Here is a 12223-nt window from a genome sequence, read left to right as displayed (position 1 = left end):
TACAGCGTAGTCCATCAGGGCTTTGAAAGCTTCGCTTTCAACTAACCGGTAGGGCATCATCTCTAACGAGATTAGTCTAGCTATGTGTGCGTTCAAACCCTGTGTACGCGGATGCGAGGCTAAGTACTTCCTTTTTCTAACCATAGTCTCATGTAGGGTGAGCTGGACTGGAGAGCTGGAGATCGTGGAACTAGCGGGGGTGCCGGTGGACATGGCAGACTGAGAGACGGTGGGAGATGGTATTGTTGCCACCGGTGCCCTAGATGCAGTGTTTCCTACTACGAAACTGGTGATTCCCTGACCCTGACGGCTTTGGCCTGGCAAAGAAACCTGCACAGATACTGCAGGTGGTGCGGAAAATGGTGGCCCTACACTGCCGGAAGGGATGTTGCGTTGCTGACTAGCTTCATTGGCCGAGGGTGCTACAACCTTAAGGGACGTTTGGTTGTTAGTTCAGGCTTGCAAATGCATGGTGGTTAAATGTCTATGCATGCAACTTGTATTGAGACTTTTCAGATTCTGTCCTCTGCTTAAGGTAGTTGAACATTTTTGACAGATGACTTTGCGCTGATCAATTGGATGTTGTTTAAAAAAATGCCAGACTGCACTCTTTCTAGCATCGGATACCTTTTCAGGCATTGCAGACTGAGCTTTAACCGGATGGCCACGCTGTCCTCCAACAGGTTTTAGCTTTGCCACGCGTTTTGGGCAAGATACGGGCCCGGCAGATGGAACCTGTTGCGATGTTGATGCCTCCTCCGCTTCAGAACTGCTGCCGCCTGCACCCTGTTCCCCCAATGGCTGCCAATCGGGGTCAAGAACTGGGTCATCTATTACCTCTTCTTGTAGCTCGTGTGCAACTTCGTCTGTGTCACCGTGTCGGTCGGTGGTATAGCGTTCGTGATGGGGCAACATAGTCTCATCAGGGTCTGATTCTTGATCAGCACCCTGCGAGGGCAATGTTGTGGTCTGAGTCAAAGGACCAGCATAGTAGTCTGGCTGTGGCTGTGCATCAGTGCACTCCATGTCAGATTCAACTTGTAATGGGCCATGGACTGTTAACTGCTTCACTTTCTAAGCCAGGGACGGTATGTGTAAAGAGCTCCATGGAGTAACCCGTTGTGTCGCCTGCTGCATTCTTCTCTGTTGTTGTTTTTGCTGAAGAGGACAAGGAAGCGACTTGTCCCTGACCGTGAACATCCACTAACGACGCGCTGCTTTGACATTTACCAGTTTCACGAGAGGAGGCAAAAGAGCTAGAGGCTGAGTCAGCAAGATAAGCCAAAACTTGCTCTTGCTGCTCCGGCTTTAAAAGCGGTTTTCCTACTCCCAGAAAAGGGAGCGTTCGAGGCCTTGTGTAGCCAGACGACGAACCTGGCTCCACAGCTCCAGACTTAGGTGCAATATTTTTTTTCCCACGACCAGCTGATGCTCCACCACTACCACTACCCTCATTACCAGCTGACAATGAACGCCCCCGGCCACAACCTCTTCCACCATACTTCCTCATTGTTTTAAAAACGTAAACAAACTAACGGTATTTGTTGCTGTCACACAAATTACACGGTGAGCTATAACTTCAGTATGATTTAGCTACCCCTTTACAGGTGAGTGAGACCACAACGAAAATCAGGCACAATGTTACACACTCTGTTGTTGGTGGCAACAAATGAGAGAGATGCCACACACGCAGGACTGTCACTGAAGCACAAATGTAAATATTAATCTCCCACTGATTTGATTTTTTTTTTTTTTCAGGGAGACTTTAGGAAAAAAAAAAATAGAATAAAATGATTTTTTCAGGAAGAATTTAGAAACCAAAGAAAATAAAATGATTTTTTCAGGGAGAATTTAGAAAACAAATAAAACAAAAAAAGGCTTTCTATGGCCCACTGAGTGAGAGATGACGCACACAGGAGTCAGGAGTGGCACACAAGCCCAGAGGCCAATATTTATCTCCCACTGATTGATGTAGTGATTTTTTCAGGTAGATTTTGGAACCCAAATCAAGCTAAAAAAAATAATAGGCTTTCTATGGCCCACAATTGGAGAGAGAGAGAGAGAGAGATGGCACACCCAGGAGTCAAGACTGGCACACAAGCAGAAAGGGCAATATTAATCTCCCACTGATTTTTTTTTTTTTTTTTCAGGGAGACTTTAGGAAAAAAAAATAGAATAAAATGATTTTTTCAGGAAGAATTTAGAAACCAAATAAAATAAAATGATTTTTTCAGGGAGAATTTAGAAAACAAATAAAACAAAAAAAGGCTTTCTATGGCCCACTGAGTGAGAGATGACGCACACAGGAGTCAGGAGTGGCACACAAGCCCAGAGGCCAATATTTATCTCCCACTGATTGATGTAGTGATTTTTTCAGGTAGATTTTGGAACCCAAATCAAGCTAAAAAAATAATAGGCTTTCTATGGCCCACAATTGGAGAGAGAGAGAGAGATGGCACACCCAGGAGTCAAGACTGGCACACAAGCAGAAAGGGCAATATTAATCTCCCACTGATTTGTTTTTTGTTTTTGTTTTTTTCAGGGAGACTTTAGGAAAAAAAAAATAGAATAAAATGATTTTTTCAGGAAGAATTTAGAAACCAAAGAAAATAAAATGATTTTTTCAGGGAGAATTTAGAAAACAAATAAAACAAAAAAGGCTTTCTATGGCCCACTGAGTGAGAGATGACGCACACAGGAGTCAGGAGTGGCACACAAGCCCAGAGGCCAATATTTATCTCCCACTGATTGATGTAGTGATTTTTTCAGGTAGATTTTGGAACCCAAATCAAGCTAAAAAAAATAATAGGCTTTCTATGGCCCACAATTGGAGAGAGAGAGAGAGATGGCACACCCAGGAGTCAAGACTGGCACACAAGCAGAAAGGGCTATATTAATCTCCCACTGATTTTTTTTTTTTTTTTTTTTTTTTCAGGGAGACTTTAGGAAAAAAAAAAGTAGAAAAAAATGATTTTTTCAGGAAGAATTTAGAAACCAAATAAAATAAAATGATTTTTTCAGGGAGAATTTAGAAAACAAATAAAACAAAAAAAGGCTTTCTATGGCCCACTGAGTGAGAGATGACGCACACAGGAGTCAGGAGTGGCACACAAGCCCAGAGGCCAATATTTATCTCCCACTGATTGATGTAGTGATTTTTTCAGGTAGATTTTGGAACCCAAATCAAGCTAAAAAAATAATAGGCTTTCTATGGCCCACAATTGGAGAGAGAGAGAGAGATGGCACACCCAGGAGTCAAGACTGGCACACAAGCAGAAAGGGCAATATTAATCTCCCACTGATTTGTTTTTGTTTTTGTTTTTTTTTCAGGGAGACTTTAGGAAAAAAAAAAAATAGAATAAAATGATTTTTTCAGGAAGAATTTAGAAACCAAAGAAAATAAAATGATTTTTTCAGGGAGAATTTAGAAAACAAATAAAACAAAAAAAGGCTTTCTATGGCCCACTGAGTGAGAGATGACGCACACAGGAGTCAGGAGTGGCACACAAGCCCAGAGGCCAATATTTATCTCCCACTTTTTTTTTTTGTTCCAGGGAAAATTTATAAACCCAATAAAAAAAATAATAAATAGGCTTTCTATGGCCCACTATCTGAGAGACAGAGAGAGATGGCACGCTTAGGACTGGCACACAAGCCCAAAGGCCAATATTAATCTCCCTTTTTTTTTGTAAGGGAGAATTTATAAAACCAAAAAAAAATAAATAAATAGGCTTTCTATGGCCCACTATTTGTGAGAGAGATGGCACGCTCAGGACTGGCACACAAGCCCAGAGGCCAATATTAATCTCCCACTTTTTTTTTTTTTTCCAGGGAAAATTTATAAACCCAATAAAAAAAAATAAAAATAAATAGGCTTTCTATGGCCCACTATCTGAGAGAGAGAGATGGCACGCTTAGGACTGGCACACAAGCCCAAAGGCCAATATTAATCTCCCACTGATAGATTTATTGATTTTTTCAGGTAGAATTTAGAACCCAAATAAAGCAAAAAAAAAAAAAAAATGGGCTTTCTATGGCCCACTGAGTGAGTGATGATGCACACAGGAGTCAAGAGTGGCACACAAGCCCTGAGGCCAATATTTTTCTCCCACTGATTGATGTAGTGATTTTTTCAGGTAGATTTTAGAACCAAAATCAAGCAAAAAAATAAATAGGCTTTCTATGGCCCACTGAGTGAGTGATGATGCACACAGGAGTCAAGAGTGGCACACAAGCCCTGAGGCCAATATTTTTCTCCCACTGATTGATGTAGTGATTTTTTCAGGTAGATTTTATAACCCAAATCAAGCAAAAAAATAAATAGGCTTTCTATGGCCCACTGAGTGAGAGATGACACAGACAGGGATGGCACTCTAGCAGAAATGTCAATCTTAATCTCCCACAAAAAAAAAAAAAAAACAGGGAGTGTCCTTCAATTACTATCTCCCTGCAGTAATCTCAGCCAGGTATGGCAGGCAGCAATAAGGAGTGGACTGATGCACAAATTAAATAAAAAGTGTGTACAAACCAAAAAGATAGCTGTGCAGACAGGAAGGAACAAGAGGATTTGTGCTTTGAAAAAAGCAGTTGGTTTGCACAGCGGCGTACACACAGCAATGCACCTATCAGGGAGTCTTCTAGGGCAGCCCAATGAGCTACAGCGCTGAGGGGGAAAAAAAAAAAAATGTAGCTTCCACTGTCCCTGCACACCGAAGGTGGTGTTGGGCAGTGGAAATCGCTACAGCACAAGCGGTTTGGTGGTTAATGGACCCTGCCTAACGCTATCCCTGCTTCTGACGAAGCGGCAGCAACCTCTCCCTAAGCTCAGATCAGCAGCAGTAACATGGCGGTCGGCGGGAACTCCCCTTTATAGCCCCTGTGACGCCGCAGACAGCAAGCCAATCACTGCAATGCCCTTCTCTAAGATGGTGGGGACCAGGACCTATGTCATCACGCTGCCCACACTCTGCGTTTACCTTCATTGGCTGAGAAATGGCGCTTTTCGCGTCATTGAAACGCGACTTTGGCGCGAAAGTCGCGTACCGCATGGCCGACCCCGCACAGGGGTCGGATCGGGTTTCATGAAACCCGACTTTGCCAAAAGTCGGCGACTTTTGAAAATGAACGACCCGTTTCGCTCAACCCTATCTGTCACGTCCCACGATGTAAATCCATCTGAAGGGGTTAAATTATTTTACAGGCAGGAGCTCTGCTGTAATGCAGCTGTGCTCCTGCCTGTAAAACCCCAGCGAATGAATGGAATGTAGGTCACTGACCTGTAGTTACCTTCATTCGCGGTGATGCGCCCTCTGCTGGTTGTCCTCATATGACCTCGAGCGTGGAAACTTTTCAGAATATTTTCCCAGCCTTGAGGTCATATGAGGACAGCCAGCAGAGGGCGCATCACCGCGAATGAAGGTAACTACAGGTCATTGACCTACTTTCCATTCATTCGCTGGGGTTTTACAGCCTTGAGCACAGCTGCATTAGCAGAGCTCCTGCCTGTAAAATAATTTAACCCCTTCAGATGGATTTACATCGTGGGACATGACAGATCATCAGAAGGTATGAGATATTGTTGTTTTTTTATTTTTCCTTTGTTACAGAGCGAGGGTCTTCAGGTGGCTTAAGAGTCTAATAAAATATTACAACAACCTGTGTCTTCATTTCATTAAAAGACTTTGTAATAATGTGTGTGTGTGTTTTAACCAATTCATACAATTGGATTAATAATCGATAGGTGTCATAATTTACGCCTCTACATTATTAATCTGGCTTAATGTCACATTACAATAGCAAGGTGACATTAACCCTTCATTACCCCATATCCCACCACTACACGGGAATGGGAAGAGAGTGGCCAAGTGCCAGAATAGGCGCATCTTCCAGATGTGCCTTTTCTGGGGTGGCTGGCGGCAGATGTTTTTAGCCGGGGGGGCAATAACCATGAACCCTCTCCAGGCTATTAATATCTGCCCTCAGTCACTGGCTTTACTACTCTGGCGGAGAAAATTGCGCGGGAGCCCACGCCAATGTTTTTCCGCCATTTAACCCTTTAATTTAATAGCTAGAGCGCCCAAATTTTGGACATACACACTACTAACATTAGTAGTGTGGAATATGCAAAAAAATGGGGATATGACATGGTTTACTGTATGTAAACCATGTCTCATATCATGTCGGGTTTAGGAAGGAGATCGCAAAAGCCGGCAATTGAATTACCGGCTTTAAAGCTATCTCGCGCTGGATGAAATATTAATATATATACATATATGTGTCTCAATGAAATACGAATGCATAATATATGGCTGATAGGACATGACACATTGAAAATCATTGGGCCGTGTGTAATGCGTGTTTTACGGACGTATTTTATGCACTCATACGTCCGTAAAACTCGCTAGTGTGACTCCATCCTTAAAGTAATAACATCCTGTACAGTGTTCTCTTCTATGCGGCTTTTTCGAGACTGCGCTTCGGAGCCTGGCTTTTGGCTCTGTCCTCTCTCTCCCTTTGATATTCAGTAACTATCTGTATGGAGTTATGTGCATTAATCCATTTGGTTTAGGCCAGGATCACACACAGCGAGATACGGCCAAGTCTCGCAGGTTAAAACCAAGCTCTGACACCGACACTCTGCTCCGGAGTGCCGGTGCCAGAGCTTGTTTTTAACCTGTGAGACTCGGTCATATCTCGCTGTAGTGTGACTCCGCCCTTAGGCCGGTTTAACACGTCAGAGGCTCCGGTACGTGAGGTTACAGTTTCCTCACGTACCGGAGCCACTGACACACGTAGACACATTGAAATCAATGCATCTGTGCAGATGTCATTGATTTTCTGCGGACCATATCTCCGTGTGCCAAACACGGAGACATGTCAGTGTTCGTGGGAGCGCACGGATTACACGGACCCATTACATGGACCATAAGCGGTCACGTGGGGCCGCCGATTACAGTCATGAATATGCGGCTCCACCTCCCATAGGGGTGGAGCCGCATATTCATTACTGAAAATGAGCGGCCCCACGTGACCGCTCATACAGTAGAAGGTGCGGCCAGGACAGGAAGCAGCGCCAGCCAGCGAGGGAGCCGGGTGAGTATTTTAATAACAGTGGGTGGGTGCACAGGGGGTGGGAGGGGGGTGGGGACATGGATCTTTATTTTAAACACGAGAAGCAAAAAAAAAAAGGAATATTCTTATCTTCTCTACAGCAAACGCTGCTGCAGAGAAGATATGAATGGCGGCTTCAGCACGATGCAGGGGACAGCGCTAAACTTTAGCGCTGTCTCCTGCACGGTGCGTGTTGTACCCAGTCGGCACACGGGCGGCACACGTGTGCCGCCAGTGTGCCACACTGATGTGCCACAGAAACGCACGGGCACACGGACACGGATAATTCCGGTATCGATTTTTCCGGTACCGGAATTATTTGGACATGTGAGACTGGCCTTAGACAGAGGCTTTGTACTAATTTCTGTCTGCAGTGAATTTATAACACCATGTTGTTTAACACTCCGCTATTTTCTGTGCCCTCTGCTTTTAGCTTCTTAAGTTTATTACCAAATTTTACATTTGTCCATGGCTTTTCTTTTCTTCTCTGGTATAAAATAATTTCTGTATTGGTCTTATAAAAAAAACAAGCCAGGTACATGTCAAATAATGAGCATTTGGTATTATAGTTCTAAGAGCACACATGCTGCGTCTCCTGTTTGCGACTTTAATTACCTATGAACATTTTGCCTCTGGTTATTGTTTTAGACAATTTTTATAGTTAATATTTGCTACTAAAATGTTCAATAGAACTAGCTATTAACAATTGTGGGCATAATTGTTCATTTTTCTGGAATTTTTGTCCAGTCATTTTTTTATCCATGAATATTTGAATTTTTACAGATTTCATTGTGTAGATCTTTTTCAGGCTATGTGCACACATTCCGGATTGGGGTGCAGAATTTTCTGCACGAAATCCGCATCTCCTGGCAGAAAACGCAGGTGCAGATTTGACGCTTTTTTTATTGCGGATTTTGTGCATTTTGTGGCGGATTTGATGAGGATTTTGTGCGGATTTCATGCGTTTTTTACCACTGCGGATTTCTGTAATGGAAGGGTGCAGAAACACTGCAGATCCGCACAAAATAAGTGACATGCTAATTCTTTTGATCCGCAGCATTTTTCATGTGGAATTTTCCGCACCATTAGCACAGCATGTTTTTTCCTATTAATTTACATTGTACTGTAAATCACTTTGCGGATCTGCAGTGTTTCTGCGCAGAAAAAAACGCTGCAAATCCGCACTAAATCCACATCGTGTGCACATAGCCTAAATTGTATAATAATTATTTGTAATATTTTTGTTTTATTGTTGTCCAATTTCTCATAAGTTCTCATTGATTATCATGCTAACCTTTCACAATCCTTTACTTCATGCCCACTCCCCAAACTAGTTACATCAATCATTTATTTTTCTGGTGTGTTCACCTGTCTAGGGTTATTTAAAGGGACTCTGTCACCTGAATTTGGCGGGACTGGTTTTGGGTCATATGGGCGGAGTTTTCGGGTGTTTGATTCACCCTTTCCTTACCCGCTGGCTGCATGCTGGCTGCAATATTGGATTGAAGTTCATTCTCTGTCCTCCATAGTACACGCCTGCACAAGGCAATCTTACCTTGCACAGGCGTGTACTATGGAGGACAGAGAATGAACTTCAATACAATATTGCAGCCAGCATGCAGCCAGTGGGTAAGGAAAGGGTGAATCAAACACCCGAAAACTCCGCCCATATGACCCAAAACCAGTCCCGCCAAATTCAGGTGACAGAGTCACTTTAAGTGGGATACATGGGTCATTTGGAATGTCATGATTAAGTGTAAGGCCGGCCTCACACTCAGCGTATAAAAATACGCAACCTGACAAAATGGACATTTAACGGTTTTTGAGGCTGAAATTGATTTAAATCACCATCATCAACCCTATTTAGGCCTCTACAACAGGTGGTTCACTCCCATATGGCCATTTTGTGGTTTTGCATCTGTTGGAGTGTTGTGGTAGCTTTTGCACCATGTCTGACCTCCTGCAGTTCACCCCAACGCAGCGAGTTTTGTTTAACTGGTCTTGTCGCGTCAGTTTGGCCATCCATATCCTGTGATTGTGGATCCGTGAGGTGGGAGCAGATGAATGTGGGTGCATCCTCTTTTGACTAAACGCCTCCCTAAAGGCCATTTTCATAGGCTATATACAGCTCTGCGGGAACATCCAGAAAAATTCTATCTCTACTGTCGCATGACAATACAAACATTTGATAGATTGTTGGAGATATTACGGCCAGGAATCACATATCAGGACACAAGGATGCGCAAAGCCATATCCGCCGAGGAGCATCTTCTCCTTACCTTACGGTATGTATTCTACATCCTCACATACTGTATGTTGATGATAATTTTTTTTTATGTGTTTGTTTCTATCAGGTATTTTCGTGTATATGTGTACATTATGTCCCCAGCAGATGTTAAAAATTTGGGAAAATGTTATAGTTAAGCACCCTAAGGACATTTTTCAGTTTACAGCGTTAAGCATGTTTGTGAAAATATAAAATATGATTGTGCTTATTCATGTTTTGTGTGAACTCTTGAAACCTACCTAATATTGCTTTTTTGTTCACTTTCAGATTCCTGACCACTGGATTGTCATTTGCGGGACTCCACCTGGAGTTTTTGATTGGCCGATCAACAATTTCTGGCATTGTGCGGTCAACCTGTAGGCAAATATGGGATAGACTCAAGGACCTTGTGATGCCTGAGCCAAAACAGGCTGATTGGCTCAAAATAGCCCGTGGGTTCCAGGACAATTGTGACTTTCCAAACTGCATTGGAGCGGTGGATGGGAAACATATCAGGGTACGTAAGCCGCCGAAATCTGGCTCCCAATTCTACAATTACAGTTTTTCTCTGTAGTTCTGTTAGCTGTAGTTGACAGTAACTACAGGTTTATAATTGTAGACATTGGGGCCTGTGGCCGAACTGGAGACTCTAGGGTCTTCAATTCGTCCATTATGGGTCGGCGGCTACGTGACAACCAGTTAGACCTCCCACCACCACAACAACTCCCAGGCTCCACTGCAGAAGCACTGCCTTTTGTTTTTGTTGGAGATGAGGTGTTCCAACTGACCTGACACATCATGAGGCCTTATCCCCGGCACAACCTCGACCACCGTCGGAGGATCTTTAATTTGTGCCTTTCTAGGGCGCGGAGACTGGTGGAGTGCGCCTTTGGTATTCTGGTGGCCAAATGGCGTGTCCTACAGACTGCCATAAAGCTCAGTGAGGCTACAGTCAATGAAGTTATCAATGCCTCAGTAATTTTGCACAATTATACCCGCATACATGATTGCTTGTCAGATGGTAATGATGAACACATGCTGAGCAATGTGATTAGGCCTACACCACATGGCCCTCCTCTGCACCGTGCCCTTTCTGGCATAAAAGTTTTTTGTTTCTCCTCAGGGTTCTACTCCCTGGCAAAATTATGCTGTATCTCAGTTGTGATTTACTTATTTTATACATATATTTGTCAAATATAATTTTTTAAGCCACTGAAACAGTACTGTGTGTGTTGTCTTTCCTTAACCCCTCTCTGACCCTAGACGTACAATCCCGTCGAGGTGCCCTGGGCCTATCTGACCCTCGATGGGATAGTACGTCATAGCGATTGGCCGCGCTCACGGGGGGAGCGCGGCCAATCGCGGCCGGGTGTCACCTGCCTATCGCAGCTGACATCCGGCACAATGTGCCAGGAGCGGTCACGGACCACCCCCGGCACATTAACCCCCGACACACCGCGATCAAACATGATCACGGTGTGTCGGCGTTATAGTGAAGCGTCGCGCAGGGAGGAGGCTCCCTGTGGGCTTCCGTGAGACCAGGGCCGGACTGGCCATCGGGCACTTCTGGCAAATGCCAGAAGGGCCGGTGCCAGTAGTGGGCCGCTGCACTCTTTTCCCCCCTCCCCCCGCCAGTGCCGCCGCCGCATTCAACTATACCTGCGTCTATGACGTCGGTATAGTTCAATGCAATGATGGAGGAGAGAGCGTCCGCTGATGCTCCCTCTCCCATCATCCCCCACTCTGCCTCTGACACTGCGGGTGTGTGATTACGTCATATCATCACGCACCTGCTGTGTCCTGGGCAGACTGCAACTGTGGAGACAGGAGCCAGGAGCAGAGCGGGCTAGAGGAAAGGTGAGGCGAGTGTTTTTTTGTTTTTTTTAACTGGACTGTGGAGCCATTATCGGGGGGATGAGATGTGGGTTGTGCTGTATATACCATTGTGTGGACTGTGCTGTGTATATACCACTGTGTGGGCTGTGCTGTATATACCACTGTGTGGGCTGTGCTGTGTATATACCACTGTGTGGGCTGTGCTGTGTATATACCATTGTGTGGGCTGTGCTCTATATACCAGTGTGTGGGCTGTGCTTTATATACCACTGTGTGGGCTGTGCTGTGTATATACCACTGTGTGGGCTGTGCTGTGTATATACCACTGTGTGGGCTGTGCTGTGTATATACCACTGTGTGGGATGTGCTGTGTATACTAATACGCGGGCTGTGCTGTATATACTACTACGCGGGCTGTGCTGTATATACTACTACGCGGGCTGTGCTGTATATACTACTATGCGGGCTGTGCTGTATATACTACTATGCGGGCTGTGCTGTATATACTACTACGTGGGCTGTGCTGTATGCTACAACACGGGCTGTGCTGTATACTACTACGCGGGCTGTGCTATATTATGCAGGCTGTGCTACATACTATGCAAGTTGTGCTATATTATATGCGGGCTTTGATATATACTATGGGAGGTATATTATATTCTATGGGGGAGGCCGTGTTATATACTACGTGGCTGTGTTATATACTATTGCGGGGTATATTCTATTCTATGGGGGGAAGCTGTGTTATATACTATGGGGGGTATATTATATTCTATGGGGGAGGCTGTCTTATATACTATGGGGGGCAGCATTATATTCTTTGGGGGTTACATTATACTCTGGGGTGGCTGCATTATACTCTGTAGGGTGGTGGCTGCATTATACTGTATGTGGGCTTCATTATACTGTATTGAGGACTATGGGGAATACGTTATACTATATGAAGAACTATGGGGTGCATTATACTATGGGAAGTGAATTGTACTACATGGATGACTATGGCGGAGCATT

The sequence above is a fragment of the Ranitomeya imitator genome, chromosome 2 (assembly GCF_032444005.1).
Source record: "Ranitomeya imitator isolate aRanImi1 chromosome 2, aRanImi1.pri, whole genome shotgun sequence".
Classification (NCBI taxonomy): domain Eukaryota; kingdom Metazoa; phylum Chordata; class Amphibia; order Anura; family Dendrobatidae; genus Ranitomeya; species Ranitomeya imitator.
This window is presented reverse-complemented; position numbering follows the sequence as displayed.